Below are 18,969 nucleotides of genomic sequence, written 5' to 3'. Positions count from 1 at the left end.
GTGGAAAGGCTGACAGTAAAATAATATTTAAGTAGGCATAGTAGACTATTATTATTTTAAATTGTTATTTATTATTTTTATTATTAATAATATTATTATTAAATACGTCTGACAACATATTAAATGGTTAACTTTTATTGAACAAAGAGAATACCATTGGCAAAAGGCTTCTAAAACTAGATACTATATTTTACACGGACAGCATCTCTACTCCAAGACCTCAAAAGTTCTACTAAGCGCTCTGCTGCGCAAAGCCCCCAAAAGCTTTGATTGACAGTTCGTCTTAAACCAATCAAAACGAAGGTGGGTACTGATTGGCCAAATGAAGTGAAGACTCACATTGGCAACCACACGTCACTGTGTAACATTTTACCACTAGAGGACGCTGTCTGTTGTGGATTCAACCACCAGAGAGGCAAAACAAAACAGGGTGACTCTAAAAAAGGATGGCGTTGGAGAAATGCAACCACTCTCAATTTCATAGACAGAGATTTAGGTTCTGATGGGGTAGACAGTTGAACTAAACTCATGAGGCATATTATTCTTGAAGAATCATTGGCTACCAATCCCAGATTGTGGTATTAGGGTTAGGGTTAGGGTTAGGGTTAGGGTTAGGGTTAGGGTTAGGGTTAGGGATAGGGATAGGATTAGGAATAGGGTTAGGGTTAGGGTTAGGATTACGGTAAGGGTTGGAGTTGGGGTTAGGGTTAGGGTTAGGGTTAGGGTTAGGGTTAGGGTTAGGGTTAGGGTTAGGGTTACGGTAAGGGTTGGAGTTGGGGTTAGGGTTAGACCTGGCTAACAGGGTGCATACAGCTGCAGCAAAAACCCACTTGAAAAGTCGGAGGAGATAGCATAGCAGAAGTAGTATGAAAATTCCTGATTGCTAGTGACATACAGTACTGTCAATCCCACTCAGAGCAAAAGGAGTCTCTGTGCTAAAACCAAAACACAATAAACCAAGAACGAGTAACGACTTAATATAAATCACACACGCCTTACGACACCATATCATAAACTGAGAAAGAATGAAAGACTTTTCTGGTTTAGAATAACATGAAACCCGAAACTATCTGAGTCTGAGTTGACACTCTGGATGACTAACAGGTCTGACACCCACAGCCCAGCCAGGACCCATGTCTAGACGGAACCTGAGAACAGATTGGGGGAGTGGAGAGTTTGGAGAGACACCACAGAGCCACTCTGCACCCAGGCAGAGAGACACCACAGAGCCACTCTGCACCCAGGCAGAGAGACACCACAGAGCCACTCTGCACCCAGCCAGAGAGACACCACAGAGCCACTCTGCACCCAGCCAGAGAACCACCACAGAGCCACTCTGCACCCAGCCAGAGAGACACCACAGAGCCACTCTGCACCCAGCCAGAGAACCACCACAGAGCCACTCTGCACCCAGCCAGAGAGACACCACAGAGCCACTTTGCAACCAGCCAGAGAGACACCACAGAGCCAGTCTGCACCCAACCAGAGAACCACCACAGAGCCAGTCTGCACCCAACCAGAGAACCACCACAGAGCCAGTCTGCACCCAACCAGAGAACCACCACAGAGCCAGTCTGCACCCAGCCAGAGCGACACCACAGAGCCACTCTGCACCCAGCCAGAGAACCACCACAGAGCCACTCTGCACCCAGCCAGAGAACCACCACAGAGCCACTCTGCACCCAGCCAGAGAGACACCACAGAGCCACTCTGCACCCAGCCAGAGAACCACCACAGAGCCACTCTGCACCCCGCCAGAGAACCACCACAGAGCCACTCTGGGTTGTGGTCTCTCTTTGGACCATCTGTGTATCTATACAGTCAGAGAGGTACATACAGCTACATTCAGTTGGCCCAAGGAATGTGTTGCTTTCTCAGAAGGGGATGAGCAGATTTAAGGGAAGGCCCAGTGCAGAATGATCCCCATGATTTCACTGGATTTCCACAGACCACAGCATAGAACGCATTTCAAATTCAACTCTTGAGTTTAAATAGCAATTTTAGATTATTTATTCAATATGTAAATTCTGAGCATAATAGTTTTATCACTGGCAAATTCATTTTTAAACCAAACTAATACCACGTTCCCCTCTCCGATGACAGAGTAGCGCCTGTGCAATGAAAAGGCGCCAAATCCACCTCGCGCACTCCCGTCTGGAACGCTCTCACACCTGTAGCTCGCCAATGTTACGGAAGCCTAATGTTAAACAATGAAAAATAATGACAAATAATGTATTTGAAACAGTAATGAATATGTAGAGTTAGTCAAGCTCTGTGTACATGTGGCCTATTTCATTTAGGGTCTGCTGACACACTGTTTAAAGGTTGAACAATGGAATGTCCTTCAAGATAACCACGTTTAAGGACAAGGTCACTACATGTTAGTTATCTTGCATGAGTTGCATCTGAAATTTGTTGAAGAATGTTGACTTCAAAATAAGAGTCCCTTTCTGGAACACGGACAGGAAATGGGTCTATTTCAGAGTGACATGTGTAGTCCACGTAGGAGCGGGATCTGCTTCTCCACAGGATCAAATGATCTGAATAACAATCCCTACACCTCTCTGTGAAAACTGCCCACAATACGCCTACATCTTAGACCTACAGAACCTCATCTACAGTTTGTGATTCCTCTTTTAGGGTCTCGTGAGATCAGGCTGGTGGAACGAGGCGGCTTTTCAGAAGGATAAGACTCTTCAGTGAAAGGTTAGCCTTCCCCAGCTACTGATCCTGCTCATCATAACACAGTCATTCATGAAACCCAATATCTGTCTCCTCTTCAGGTCAGGTGACATTACATCACTGAGTTCTCGCTAGTAGTATATTTAAACACACACCAGTATTGTATTGGACACACGCACGCACACACGCACACACACACACACACGCACGCACGCACACACAGACACACTCACACACACACGCACGCACGCACGCACGCACGCACGCACGCACGCACGCACGCACGCACGCACACACACACACACACACACACACACACACACACACACACACACACACACACACACACACACGCACGCACGCACACACACCAACGCACACAGACACACACACATGCACACACACACACAGACACACAGACACACACACGTTCTGTACTTTACATTCCCCAGTTGTACCATCACAGCAGGACCAGCACTCAGCACCACTATCAACTCCACAGGCCTTCATATGATTATATTCACCTTCACATACTGAACCAGTCTACCACTGTTATGATCTAGACTCTGTTACAGGACCTCTGTATTCACATACTGAACCAGTCTACCACTGTTATGATCTAACCTCTGTTACAGTACCTCTGTATTCACATACTGAACCAATCTACCACTGTTATGATCTAACCTCTGTTACAGTTCCTCTGTATTTCCTCAACTGCAGCTGAAATGAAATGGACATTTGACATTTGTCATTTGACATTTGACATTTGACATTTGACATTTGACAGAGGACAGAGGACAGAGGACAGAGGACAGAGGACAGAGGACAGAGGACAGAGGACAGAGGACAGAGGACAGAGGACAGAGGAAGAGGACAGAGGACAGAGGACAGAGGAAGAGCAGGATAGCAGACCACCTGGGTCTCCTTCCAGAAGTCTGTCTCCTGCTTCAGAGCGCTCCCTTATAGTAGAGGAGCCCTCAGCAACATTCTCCTGGTTATTATGTACCTGATGATGACTCTGGCAAGGGAGACTGGGAGGTATAGGGGGAGACTGGGAGGTATAGGGGGAGACTGGGAGGTATAGGGGGAGACTGGGAGGTATAGTGGGAGAATGGGAGGTATAGGGGGAGAATGGGAGGTATAGGGGGATATTGGGACGTATAGGGGGAGACTGGGAGGTATAGGGGGAGAATGGGAGGTATAGGGGGAGAATGGGAGGTATAGGGGGAGACTGGGACGTATAGGGGGAGACTGGGGCGTATAGGGGGAGACTGGGACGTATAGGGGGAGACTGGGGGGTATAGGGGGAGACTGGGAAGTATAGGGGGAGACTGGGACATATAGGGGGAGACTGGGAGGAACAGGGGGAGACTGGGAGGTATAGGGGGAGACTAGGAGGTATAGGGGGAGACTGGGACGTATATGGGGGAGACTGGGACGTATAGGGGGAGACTGGGACGTATAGGGGGAGACTGGGATGTATAGGGAGAGACTGGGGGTATAGGGGGAGACTTAGGGCTAGGGGGAGACGGGGACGTATAGGGGGAGACTGAGGGGTATAGGGGGAGACTGGTGGGTATAGGGGGAGACTGGTGAGTATAGGGGGAGACTGGGAGGTATAGGGGGAGACTGGTGGGTATAAGGGGAGACTGGTGGGTATAGGGGGAGACTGGGAGGTATAGGGGGAGACTGGTGGGTATATGGTCTTGATTTCACGTCTTTCGTTATTTACATTTTCTAGCTTTGATTCATCTTGCCCTTTGTCCTTTTGATATTGTCAGGCATATTTTCCTCCAGGTTTGGTTGTGCAGTAACTTAGGCTGATGGACAATCTATTTTTCAAGGAAATGTATCGTGATTTACAATTTCATGGGAGAAGATGTGGGCTTGAGGGAAAGTAAATGGTTTGTGGTGAAAAGGTGTAAAATGAGAGGCTGAAGCTAGAAGAGAGTTTGTGAATCTGGGCCTTTTTTCATAAAGCCTCTCAGAGTGCTGATCTAGGATCAGGTCCCCCCTGTCCATGTCATCTTGTTCATTATGATTTAACATTTTAAATTGGTCCTAGATCAGCACTCCTATTCTGAGACTGTTTGTTAATACAGGCCACCTGGTGTGTTACTGTTAGTCAGAGTCAGACTGTGTCTAACAGCGGTTACTGTGGCTGTGTTCTCAGCACAAACAGGTGGGGATTTCATCCCAGATGCCTCTAGGGCTGATGGGTAGTTTCCGCTCCGCAACATGAGGCCCATTGGATCCTATTACAGTGTGATTGACAGGTGAATGACACCAATGAGAGCTGACCCTCTCCCCCCAGGTCTGATGCTGAACCCAGTGAATGGAAACAGAGCCCGAGGGGAGAAAAGAGTAGAAAAGAGTGTCTTTGAACCTGAAAAGAATATTTTCGACCTCTCTTCTTTTCTCTCTCTTTCTCCCAGTCTCTCAGAGTGCCAGTCGCCCTCATGCCCTTTGCCTGCCTTTCTCCCGCTTTCTCCTTTCTTTTCTCTGGGCCGGTGTTTTGTTCTGTTCTGCCGGAGGCTTTGGGAGGCTGATGGGTTGGAGGCTGGTTGAATCGTGGCAGTCGTCAGGCAGGCCAGAAAGAACGTAAGGCCTGTTAAATGAAGTCCTTTCAGAGGCGGAGGCAGGAATGTGTCAGTCAACTCATAGGCCCTGTTTTGTTTGGAGCTGTCAGAGAGGCTGGCAGGGGGCAAGGTGATGGGAGGGTGGAAAGTGAGTGAGAGAGAGAGAGATATGGTGGGTGTATACGGGTGTGAGTGCAAGTCAACTGGGAGGTCTGAAATCAATGCCAGAGTTTTCCTGCCTGCCTGCCTGTTCTCTCTAGCTGGGACTGGAGGGTCACTGGCAGGGCGTTTGGAGGTTTCAGCACCACTATCAAACTATACAGTCTGAACTCTTGGTAGAAATAAGGATGTGTTCAAACCAATGTCCTGAACTAAAAATCCACAGCAACCTGTCAAATGGGAAAGAGGGAACAAATGAAGACCAGGTTTGACGTGTTCACCAACAATTCTAAACCCACACTGTCGTCGTTCCAGTAACGGAGTATAGATCTTTGAGCACAGAAATGTGCCCTTTCCAACAGGATACTGTAGAACCTGATCCAACAACTAGGCCTCATTGCTGAACGAAGACATGAGCGCCTTTGAAATAGTATCTTGTTCTTGATCGATACGGCTCAGGCGTGGACGGGAAAGCCACAGTATTATATAGTCACGGACAACGGGTTTCATGATAGATGGCCCCTCCGTTGCTTCCTCATATCCAGTCATGATTCTCTGCAGTCACCCAGAGGGTTGTTTGCTTTGTGGTGTTGTGACCACATCCCAATCCATCCCCTCTACCCTCTGCTCTCTCACCATCAAGTGTTCCCTTTCACAACCTTTCACAACTGCCAATCACCTTCCAATGAACCAACGGTGACCACTGCCCTGACCTGGGTTTCTCTTAATAGGAAGGGTGACAGACAGGGTGACAGCAGGCCTGCCTAACGCAACCCATGCTAAGTCAATGGGACAAAACAGGCTAATTTGTTAGCTAGCTAGCCATGTAGATTTTACATTTCGTTTTTCATTTAGATTGTGTTTTTGTATATTTAAATAGCTGGCTAGCTGGATGAATACCATTTACACCTCCTAGCTTAGAATTGTGTACTAAAATGTGTTTTAAATCTAGTTATCCTTATGTCTGCGTTGCCATTGACTTGACTGGTAGTATGTTAAGTGGTTGCCCAGGGAAGGGGCAACACTTCTTTATTGCTTGTTTGTTAGCTGATAAATAAATTCCAGTACAGATGTGGAAGTCAACAGGCAACAACAAGCTACAGGAGATTAGTAAATAAATGGGTAAATGTAGTTTTAAGTTGGTATCTGCTGCTTCATATAAAATCTATTATTCATGTTCAGGCTCATCATCATGTTCATCTCTCTGTTCATCTCTCTCTCTGCTCATCATGTTCATCTCTCTCTCTGCTCATCTCTCTGCTCATCATGCTGCTCATCATGTTCATCTCTCTGTTCATCTCTCTCTCTGCTCATCTCTCTGCTCATCATGCTGCTCATCATGTTCATCTCTCTGTTCATCTCTCTCTCTGCTCATCTCTCTGCTCATCATGCTGCTCATCATGTTCATCTCTCTGTTCATCTCTCTCTCTGCTCATCTCTCTGCTCATCATGCTGCTCATCATCATGTTCATCATCATGTTCATCATACTGCTCATCATGCTGCTCATCATGCTGCTCATCATACTGCTCATCATGCTGCTCATCATACTGCTCATCATACTGCTCATCATACTGCTCATCATGCTGCTCATCATACTGCTCATCATACTGCTCATCATACTGCTCATCATGCTGCTCATCATACTGCTCATCATACTGCTCATCATGCTGCTCACCATGCTGCTCATCATGCTGCTCATCATGCTGCTCATCATACTGCTCATCATACTGCTCATCATACTGCTCATCATACTGCTCATCATGCTGCTCATCATACTGCTCATCATGCTGCTCATCATACTGCTCATCATACTGCTCACCATACTGCTCATCGTGCTGCTCATCATACTGCTCACCATACTGCTCACCATACTGCTCATCATGCTGCTCATCATACTGCTCATCATGCTGCTCATCATGCTGCTCATCATACTGCTCATCATACTGCTCATCATACTGCTCATCATACTGCTCATCATACTGCTCATCATGCTGCTCATCATGCTGCTCACCATGCTGCTCACCATACTGCTCATCATGCTGCTCATCATGCTGCTCATCATGCTGCTCATCATACTGCTCATCATGCTGCTCATCATGCTGCTCATCATGCTGCTCATCATGCTGCTCATCATACTGCTCATCATACTGCTCATCATGCTGCTCATCATGCTGCTCATCTCTCTGCTCATCATGCTGCTCATCATGCTGCTCATCATACTGCTCATCATGCTGCTCATCTCTCTGCTCATCATGCTGCTCATCATGCTGCTCATCATACTGCTCATCATGCTGCTCATCATACTGCTCATCATGCTGCTCATCATGCTGCTCATCATGCTGCTCATCATACTGCTCATCATACTGCTCATCATGCTGCTCATCATACTGCTCATCATACTGCTCATCATGCTGCTCATAATACTGCTCATCATGCTGCTCATCATGCTGCTCATCATGCTGCTCATCATGCTGCTCATCATACTGCTCATCATGCTGCTCATCATACTGCTCATCATACTGCTCATCATACTGCTCATCATACTGCTCATCATACTGCTCATCATGCTGCTCATCATACTGCTCATCATACTGCTCATCATACTGCTCATCATGCTGCTCATCATACTGCTCATCATACTGCTCATCATGCTGCTCACCATGCTGCTCATCATGCTGCTCATCATGCTGCTCATCATACTGCTCATCATACTGCTCATCATACTGCTCATCATGCTACTCATCATACTGCTCATCATGCTGCTCATCATACTGCTCATCATACTGCTCACCATACTGCTCATCATGCTGCTCATCATACTGCTCATCATACTGCTTACCATACTGCTCATCATGCTGCTCATCATACTGCTCATCATGCTGCTCATCATGCTGCTCATCATACTGCTCATCATACTGCTCATCATACTGCTCATCATACTGCTCATCATGCTGCTCATCATGCTGCTCACCATGCTGCTCATCATACTGCTCATCATGCTGCTCATCATGCTGCTCATCATGCTGCTCATCATACTGCTCACCATACTGCTCATCATGCTGCTCATCATACTGCTCACCATACTGCTCACCATACTGCTCATCATGCTGCTCATCATACTGCTCATCATGCTGCTCATCATGCTGCTCATCATGCTGCTCACCATGCTGCTCATCATACTGCTCATCATGCTGCTCATCATGCTGCTCATCATGCTGCTCATCATACTGCTCATCATGCTGCTCATCATGCTGCTCATCATGCTGCTCATCATGCTGCTCATCATACTGCTCATCATACTGCTCATCATGCTGCTCATCATGCTGCTCATCTCTCTGCTCATCATGCTGCTCATCATGCTGCTCATCATACTGCTCATCATGCTGCTCATCTCTCTGCTCATCATGCTGCTCATCATGCTGCTCATCATACTGCTCATCATGCTGCTCATCATACTGCTCATCATGCTGCTCATCATGCTGCTCATCATGCTGCTCATCATACTGCTCATCATACTGCTCATCATGCTGCTCATCATACTGCTCATCATACTGCTCATCATACTGCTCATCATGCTGCTCATAATACTGCTCATCATGCTGCTCATCATGCTGCTCATCATGCTGCTCATCATGCTGCTCATCATGCTGCTCATCATACTGCTCATCATGCTGCTCATCATACTGCTCATCATACTGCTCATCATACTGCTCATCATACTGCTCATCATGCTGCTCATCATACTGCTCATCATACTGCTCATCATACTGCTCATCATGCTGCTCATCATACTGCTCATCATACTGCTCATCATGCTGCTCACCATGCTGCTCATCATGCTGCTCATCATGCTGCTCATCATACTGCTCATCAAACTGCTCATCATACTGCTCATCATACTGCTCATCATGCTACTCATCATACTGCTCATCATGCTGCTCATCATACTGCTCATCATACTGCTCACCATACTGCTCATCATGCTGCTCATCATACTGCTCATCATACTGCTCACCATACTGCTCATCATGCTGCTCATCATACTGCTCATCATGCTGCTCATCATGCTGCTCATCATACTGCTCATCATACTGCTCATCATACTGCTCATCATACTGCTCATCATACTGCTCATCATGCTGCTCATCATGCTGCTCACCATGCTGCTCATCATACTGCTCATCATGCTGCTCATCATGCTGCTCATCATGCTGCTCATTATACTGCTCATCATGCTGCTCATCATGCTGCTCATCATGCTGCTCATCATGCTGCTCATCATGCTGCTCATCATACTGCTCATCATGCTGCTCATCATGCTGCTCATCTCTCTGCTCATCATGCTGCTCATCATACTGCTCATCATGCTGCTCATCTCTCTGCTCATCATGCTGCTCATCATGCTGCTCATCATACTGCTCATCATGCTGCTCATCATACTGCTCATCATGCTGCTCATCATGCTGCTCATCATGCTGCTCATCATACTGCTCATCATACTGCTCATCATGCTGCTCATCATACTGCTCATCATACTGCTCATCATACTGCTCATCATGCTGCTCATAATACTGCTCATCATGCTGCTCATCATACTGCTCATCATACTGCTCATCATACTGCTCATCATGCTGCTCATCATGCTGCTCATCATACTGCTCATCATACTGCTCATCATACTGCTCATCATGCTGCTCATCATACTGCTCATCATGCTGCTCATCATACTGCTCATCATACTGCTCATCATGCTGCTCATCATAATGCTCATCATACTGCTCATCATACTGCTCATCATGCTGCTCATCATATTGCTCATCATACTGCTCACCATGTTGCTCACCATGCTGCTCATCATACTGCTCATCATGCTGCTCATAATACTGCTCATCATACTGCTCATCATGCTGCTCATCATACTGCTCATCATGCTGCTCATCATACTGCTCATCATGCTGCTCATCATACTGCTCATCATACTGCTCATAATGCTGCTCATCATACTGCTCATCATACTGCTCACCATGCTGCTCATCATGCTGCTCATCATACTGCTCATCATACCCCACTTTGTTGCCAGCAACATTGCTCGGCAATATTGCCTCAAAGAATGTCCAGTTTCTCATGGCTGTTAGTCTGTTTGACTTGTAGTCAACCAATCAAGTCATGACTTTTAGCACGAGCACCATTTTGGCTGATCTTGAAAACTCAATGCTTTGTTCAAGAGCCACGCCGAGCCGAGGCCAAACCCAATCCACGAATCAATGCCTTGTTCAAGAGCCACACCGAGCCGAGGCCAAACCCAATCCACGAATCAATGCTTTGTTCAAGAGCCACACCTAGCCGAGGCCAAACCCAATCCACGAATCAATGCTTTGTTCAAGAGCCACACCGAGCCGAGGCCAAACCCAATCCACGAATCAATGCTTTGTTCAAGAGCCACACCGAGCCGAGGCCAAACCCAATCCACGAATCAATGCCTTGTTCAAGAGCCACGCCGAGCCGAGGCCAAACCCAATCCACGAATCAATGCTTTGTTCAAGAGCCACGCCGAGCCGAGGCCAAACCCAATCCACGAATCAATGCTTTGTTCAAGAGCCACGTCGAGCCGAGGCCAAACCCAATCCACGAATCAATGCTTTGTTCAAGAGCCACGCCAAGCCGAGGCCAAACCCAATCCACAAATCAATGCTTTGTTCAAGAGCCACGCCGAGCCGAGGCCAAACCCAATCCACGAATCAATGCTTTGTTCAAGAGCCACACCGAGCCGAGGCCAAACCCAATCCACGAATCAATGCTTGGTTCAAGAGCCACACCGAGCCGAGGCCAAACCCAATCCACGAATCAATGCTTTGTTCAAGAGCCACACCGAGCCGAGGCCAAACCCAATCCACGAATCAATGCTTTGTTCAAGAGCCACACCGAGCCGAGGCCAAACCCAATCCACGAATCAATGCCTTGTTCAAGAGCCACACCGAGCCGAGGCCAAACCCAATCCACGAATCAATGCCTTGTTCAGGAGCCACGCCGAGCCGAGGCCAAACCCAATCCACGAATCAATGCCTTGTTCAAGAGCCACACCGAGCCGAGGCCAAACCCAATCCACGAATCAATGCTTTGTTCAAGAGCCACACCGAGCCGAGGCCAAACCCAATCCACGAATCAATGCTTTGTTCAAGAGCCACACCTAGCCGAGGCCAAACCCAATCCACGAATCAATGCTTTGTTCAAGAGCCACACCGAGCCGAGGCCAAACCCAATCCACGAATCAATGCTTTGTTCAAGAGCCACGCGGAGCCGAGGCCAAACCCAATCCACGAATCAATGCCTTGTTCAAGAGCCACGTCGAGCCGAGGCCAAACCCAATCCACGAATCAATGCTTTGTTCAAGAGCCACACCGAGCCGAGGCCAAACCCAATCCACGAATCAATGCCTTGTTCAAGAGCCACACCGAGCCGAGGCCAAACCCAATCCACGAATCAATGCTTTGTTCAAGAGCCACGTCGAGCCGAGGCCAAACCCAATCCACGAATCAATGCTTTGTTCAAGAGCCACGCCGAGCCGAGGCCAAACCCAATCCACGAATCAATGCTTTGTTCAAGAGCCACGCCGAGCCGAGGCCAAACCCAATCCACGAATCAATGCTTTGTTCAAGAGCCACGCCGAGCCGAGGCCAAACCCAATCCACGAATCAATGCTTTGTTCAAGAGCCACGTCGAGCCGAGGCCAAACCCAATCCACGAATCAATGTCTTGTTCAAGAGCCACACCGAGCCGAGGCCAAACCCAATCCACGAATCAATGCTTTGTTCAAGAGCCACACCGAGCCGAGGCCAAACCCAATCCACGAATCAATGCTTTGTTCAAGAGCCACACCGAGCCGAGGCCAAACCCAATCCACGAATCAATGCTTTGTTCAAGAGCCACGCCGAGCCGAGGCCAAACCCAATCCACGAATCAATGCTTTGTTCAAGAGCCACACCGAGCCGAGGCCAAACCCAATCCACGAATCAATGCTTTGTTCAAGAGCCACGCCGAGCCGAGGCCAAACCCAATCCACGAATCAATGCTTTGTTCAAGAGCCACACCGAGCCGAGGCCAAACCCAATCCACGAATCAATGCCTTGTTCAAGAGCCACGTCGAGCCGAGGCCAGACCCAATCCACGAATCAATGCCTTGTTCAAGAGCCACACCTAGCCGAGGCCAAACCCAATCCACGAATCAATGCTTTTCAAACAATTATTCATGATTTTCTTAAAATGTTATTACATGAAGTGCCGGAGATAATTAACTTCAAAATATTGTTGGAATAAAGGGAAGACTAATGGTTTCTTTAGACAGCTGTATTCCACAATGCCAGCAATGACTGGGATACTATGACTTCCTGAAACATACTGTGTAATGTCTAGCCATCCCTCTACTATCTGGTTATCATACTGTTCAGACTTTTGTTAAGTTGTGATCAAACGTTAGAGTTATTAAAAGGCTGGTCAATGTGTAGAAAGTGTCAACAGACAGGGATGTGACATGTGGTTATTGTGTGGTAGAGAGGACAGTGGGGACAGACAGGGATATGACATGTGGTTATTGTGTGGTAGAGAGGACAGTGGGGACAGACAGGGATGTGACATGTGGTTATTGTGTGGTAGAGAGGACAGTGGGGACAGACAGGGATGTGACATGTGGTTATTGTGTGGTAGAGAGGACAGTGGGGACATACAGGGATGTGACATGTGGTTATTGTGTGGTAGAGAGGACAGTGGGGACAGACAGGGATGTGACATGTGGTTATTGTGTGGTAGAGAGGACAGTGGGGACAGACAGGGATATGACATGTGGTTATTATGTGGTAGAGAGGACCTCAGGGCAGACAGGGATGTGACATGTGGTTATTATGTGGTAGAGAGGACAGTGGGGACAGACAGGGATGTGACATGTGGTTATTGTGTGGTAGAGAGGACAGTGGGGACAGACAGGGATATGACATGTGGTTATTGTGTGGTAGAGAGGACAGTGGGGACAGACAGGGATGTGACATGTGGTTATTGTGTGGTAGAGAGGACAGTGGGGACAGACAGGGGTATGACATGTGGTTATTGTGTGGTAGAGAGGACAGTGGGGACAGACAGGGATGTGACATGTGGTTATTGTGTGGTAGAGAGGACAGTGGGGACAGACAGGGATATGACATGTGGTTATTGTGTGGTAGAGAGGACAGTGGGGACAGACAGGGATATGACATGTGGTTATTATGTGGTAGAGAGGACCTCAGGGCAGACAGGGATGTGACATGTGGTTATTGTGTGGTAGAGAGGACCTCAGCACAGGCTCATTCCAACCCCCTCTGTCTGTCACTCTGTTACCATGCAGCTGTTGGCTGTCTGCCCTCATCACCAGGAGGACCACAAACCTCCCAATACTGTCTGTTGACCTTTCACTGTTGAGCAGAACAACTCTCTCTCTCTGTCAGTCTGTCTGTCTGTCAGTCTCTCTCTCTCTCTCTGTCTGTCTGTCTGTCTGTCTGTCTGTCTGTCTGTCTGTCTGTCTGTCTGTCTGTCTGTCGGTCTGTCGGTCTGTCTGTCTGTCTGTCTGTCTGTCTGTCTGTCTGTCTGTCTGTCTGTCTGTCTGTCTGTCTGTCTGTCTGTCTCTCTCTCTCTCTCTCTCTCTCTCTCTCTCTCTCTCTCTCTCTCTCTCTCACACACACCAACGCTTTCTTTCACTGAGACAGAAATACTGGAGGAAAGTCCCCTCTAAGTTCAACCACTACTAGAAAGTGTTTTTTGTTACATGTACTGTAGGTATGTTCCAATAGGAGTTGGCAAGACAGCACTTAGATCTTGGACCAGGCTACCTCTCCCCTACCCTGTACCTCTACACCCTCTCCCCTACCCTGTACCTCTACACCCTCTCCTCTACCCTGTACCTCTACACCCTCTCCTCTACCCTGTACCTCTACACCCTCTCCCCTACCCTGTACCTCTACACCCTCTCCCCTACCCTGTACCTCTACACCCTCTCCTCTACCCTGTACCTCTACACCCTCTCCTCTACCCTGTACCTCTACACCCTCTCCCCTATCCTGTACCTCTACACCCTCTCCCCTGTACCTCTACACCCTCTCCTCTACCCTGTACCTCTACACCCTCTCCCCTACCCTGTACCTCTACACCCTCTCCTCTACCCTGTACCTCTACACCCTCTCCTCTACCCTGTACCTCTACACCCTCTCCTCTACCCTGTACCTCTACACCCTCGCCCCTACCCTGTACCTCTACACCCTATCCCCTACCCTGTACCTCTACACCCTCTCCTCTACCCAGCTCTTACTCAGTCCTGTCTGTCTGGTACACCCTCTCCTCTACCCAGCTCTTACTCAGTCCTGTCTGTCTGTCTGGTACACCCTCTCTCCTACCCAGCTCTTACTCAGTCCTGTCTCTCTAGTACACCCTCTCCTCTACCCAGCTCTTACTCAGTCCTGTCTGTCTGTCTGGTACACCCTCTCCTCTACCCAGCTCTTACTCAGTCCTGTCTCTCTAGTACACCCTCTCCTCTACCCAGCTCTTACTCAGTCCTGTCTGTCTGTCTGGTACACCCTCTCCTCTACCCAGCTCTTACTCAGTCCTGTCTGTCTGTCTGGTACACCCTCTCTCCTACCCAGCTCTTACTCAGTCCTGTCTCTCTAGTACACCCTCTCCTCTACCCAGCTCTTACTCAGTCCTGTCTTTCTAGTACACCCTCTCCTCTACCCAGCTCTTACTCACAGTCCTGTCTGTCTCTCTAGTACACCCTCTCCTCTACCCAGCTCTTACTCAGTCCTGTCTCTCTAGTACACCCTCTCCTCTACCCAGCTCTTACTCAGTCCTGTCTGTCTGTGTGGTACACCCTCTCCTCTACCCAGCTCTTACTCAGTCCTGTCTCTCTAGTACACCCTCTCCTCTACCCAGCTCTTACTCAGTCCTGTCTGTCTGTCTGGTACACCCTCTCCTCTACCCAGCTCTTACTCAGTCCTGTCTGTCTGTGTGGTACACCCTCTCCTCTACCCAGCTCTTACTCAGTCCTGTCTGTCTGTGTGGTACACCCTCTCCTCTACCCAGCTCTTACTCACAGTCCTGTCTCTCTAGTACACCCTCTCCTCTACCCAGCTCTTACTCAGTCCTGTCTCTCTAGTACACCCTCTCCTCTACCCAGCTCTTACTCAGTCCTGTCTGTCTGTCTGGTACACCCTCTCCTCTACCCAGCTCTTACTCAGTCCTGTCTGTCTGTCTGGTACACCCTCTCCTCTACCCAGCTCTTACTCAGTCCTGTCTCTCTAGTACACCCTCTCCTCTACCCAGCTCTTACTCAGTCCTGCCTGCCTGTCAGCCATCTGACTTGGCCTCCTCAGGCAGGCTGGCTGGGCCAGTAATAACCCACAGCTGGATGTGAAAACAAAGGCAAAGCAACACGCCCTGCAAGGCCTGGTGACGGAGGGCTAATTGATAGAGACAGGCCACAGTGGTTCACCATTCACTTAGGTTCAGTCCCAAATTGCACCCTATTCCCTAGTGCAATACATTTGACCAGGGCTCATAGGGCTCTGGACAAAAGCAGTGCACTGTATGGGGAGTAGGATGCCATTTGGGATTCAGCCTTACTGCTGTCCAGTCATTGCTTCCAGGACGTGACATAACTTCCCCAATGGCAACATCTGTATAATCCCACGTTTTTTTCTCTGCTTCACCTTTCTTCCAGACGTCAAAATGTTTCACCTTTCTTCCTGAGGTCAAAATGTTTCACCTTTCTTCCTGAGGTCAAAATGTTTCACCTTTCTTCCTGAGGTCAAAGTGTTTCACCTTTCTTCCAGACATCAAAATGTTTCACCTTTCTTCCTGAGGTCAAAATGTTTCACCTTTCTTCCTGAGGTCAAAATGTTTCACCTTTCTTCCAGACATAAAAATGTTTCACCTTTCTTCCAGACGTCAAAATGTTTCACCTTTCTTCCTGAGGTCAAAATGTTTCACCTTTCTTCCAGACATCAAAATGTTTCACCTTTCTTCCTGAGGTCAAAATGTTTCACCTTTCTTCCAGACATAAAAATGTTTCACCTTTCTTCCAGACGTCAAAATGTTTCACCTTTCTTCCAGACGTCAAAATGTTTCACCTTTCTACCTGAGGTCAAAATGTTTCACCTTTCTTCCTGAGGTCAAAATGTTTCACCTTTCTTCCAGACGTCAAAATGTTTCACCTTTCTTCCAGACGTCAAAATGTTTCACCTTTCTTCCAGACGTCAAAATGTTTCACCTTTCTTCCAGACGTCAAAATGTTTCACCTTTCTTCCAGACGTCAAAATGTTTCACCTTTCTTCCAGACGTCAAAATGTTTACCTTTCTTCCTGAGGTCAAAATGTTTCACCTTTCTTCCTGAGGTCAAAATGTTTCACCTTTCTTCCTGAGGTCAAAATGTTTCACCTTTCTTCCTGACGTCAAAATATTTCACCTTTCTTCCTGAGGTCAAAATGTTTCACCTTTCTTCCTGAGGTCAAAGTATGGTTGAAGAGAACTGGCAGCAGCAGAGATGCCGGAGGACTTTAACGTCATTAATTTGGAGTTCAAGACGTTGAAAATACGTCCGCAAAATGTATTTCTAAACTTCAATGTTCCACCAAAGGTAATGGTAAGGACTGCCTTGCAACTGGCTGACATGTGGAAAAGAAATGGTGTGTAATATGACATGATGTTTTGGAAAACAAGTGATTATCCCTCACTACAGTTGTGTGGTCGTCTCTCTTCATCTCTGATTCACTGTTGAGAAGGTTAATGATGCAAACCGCTTTCAGGTGATAGTTCTGACATTCCATTATTACTGTTCTGTAGAATGATCCTTCCTCAGGGGGTAAACTGTTTCATACTAGGGAAGACACGGCTGCCTGCTTGGTGTGAAAATCAGTGCTTTCATTGGCCCTGAACGCTGAACAACCCCACAACCGCTATACCCTCCCTCTGAACAACTGGAACCTGACAAAACCTTACGCTGATTTACATTGTCCATTCTCCAAAATGTATTTTTCAATTTGGAACCTATCAAGACACAATGTGGAAACCATTACTCAGTGAGTCCTCAAAATTAATTGCTTGCAGCTGAGATTCCAGCAGCTCTGGGTAGGCCAGAAGAAGGGAGGGGAGAGACTGAGGTCACAACCCTAATGACACCCTATCCCCTATATAGTGTACTACATTTGACCAGGGAATAGGATGTCATTAGGGACACAGCCTGAGAAGAGAGGAGGGGAAAATGTAGGAGGAACAAGTGCAGTTGATTCCATTGCGACTGACTGAATTCCTCCCGGTGGGGGGTGATGCCATGTTGAGGTTTAATGGTCCCAGGAAACAGGCTCTCAGCTCTCTCAACCAGACAGGAAATGAAGTGGCAGACAGACACAGACCGGCTTGTGTTTCCCTCCTCTCCCCTCTTCAGCCTTCAGCTGGACCTTGTTACCCCGGAGACACCGGGCCTCCTGATTATGTTCCTATAGAGTGACCAGTAAACAACCCTGCAACATGTTTAAATTAAACTAAGTTCTTGTGAAGGCTGCTGTGGGGTCTTGAGTTTCTCTCTCTCACACACACACACACACACACACACACACACACACACACACACACACACACACACACACACACACACACACACACACACACACACACACACACACACACACACACACACACACACACACACACACACACACACACACACACACACACACACACACACACAGGCACACACATACCAACATGCGCACACACACACAAACACACACTGTTTGTCCCTCTCAGAGGGTACTGACAGATGGTCCCATGTTGGGAACGGTCCTGTGTAGTGAAAGACAGATTAAAGAGTCACTTAATTTAGTTTAGTTAGCCTTAAGAACTATTTAGTCAATCTTTCTGTGTTAGGAAAACATTCACTGCCTCAATAACCAAAGAGTGCTTCAGGACTCTTAACAGTTAAACATCCTGTATTTAGGTATTTCTGGTTTTACCTTATATGGGCAATGTGGGACTGGTACATGCATCGTTTGACTTTTAAATAACAATATATATAGCTGTTGTTGTTTGAATCGCAGATTGTGCCTTTCTCCTGTCTGAGAGAGAGAAAGATACATCCTCCAGTTTGGTCGAGGCATGAATCCTTCACAACAAGAGGTAAAATATGAGTGCTCAGAGATTGCCTTGATAAATGATACGCTATAGCTTTGTGTTAGGAATGTTCAGATTTATATAGGGTCTGAGCTTGCCCTCCACATCCCATGAATTATGAATCATGCTGGTTTGATAATGGCTTAACCAGTGGCAGCAGGAGAGAGATACTTCATAGGGGATAGATGTAGGTATGTATGGCTGTGGGAGTGAGGCAGCGAGAGAGGGAGACAGGACGAGGGAGATAGAGAGTGTGTTCTTTCTGCCCAAGGTGAGAAGACTGCATTTGGAGCAACAAGCTCTCACAGTCTCACTGCAAAATTAGACGTTTATCCACGTTTCTCCAAACTTAAAATGTCTAAGTGGTTC

The sequence above is a fragment of the Salvelinus alpinus genome, chromosome 4 (genome assembly GCF_045679555.1).
Source record: "Salvelinus alpinus chromosome 4, SLU_Salpinus.1, whole genome shotgun sequence".
NCBI classification, from domain to species: Eukaryota; Metazoa; Chordata; class Actinopteri; order Salmoniformes; family Salmonidae; genus Salvelinus; species Salvelinus alpinus.
The sequence above is the reverse complement of the archived record's forward strand: the minus strand, read 5'-3'. Positions refer to the sequence as shown.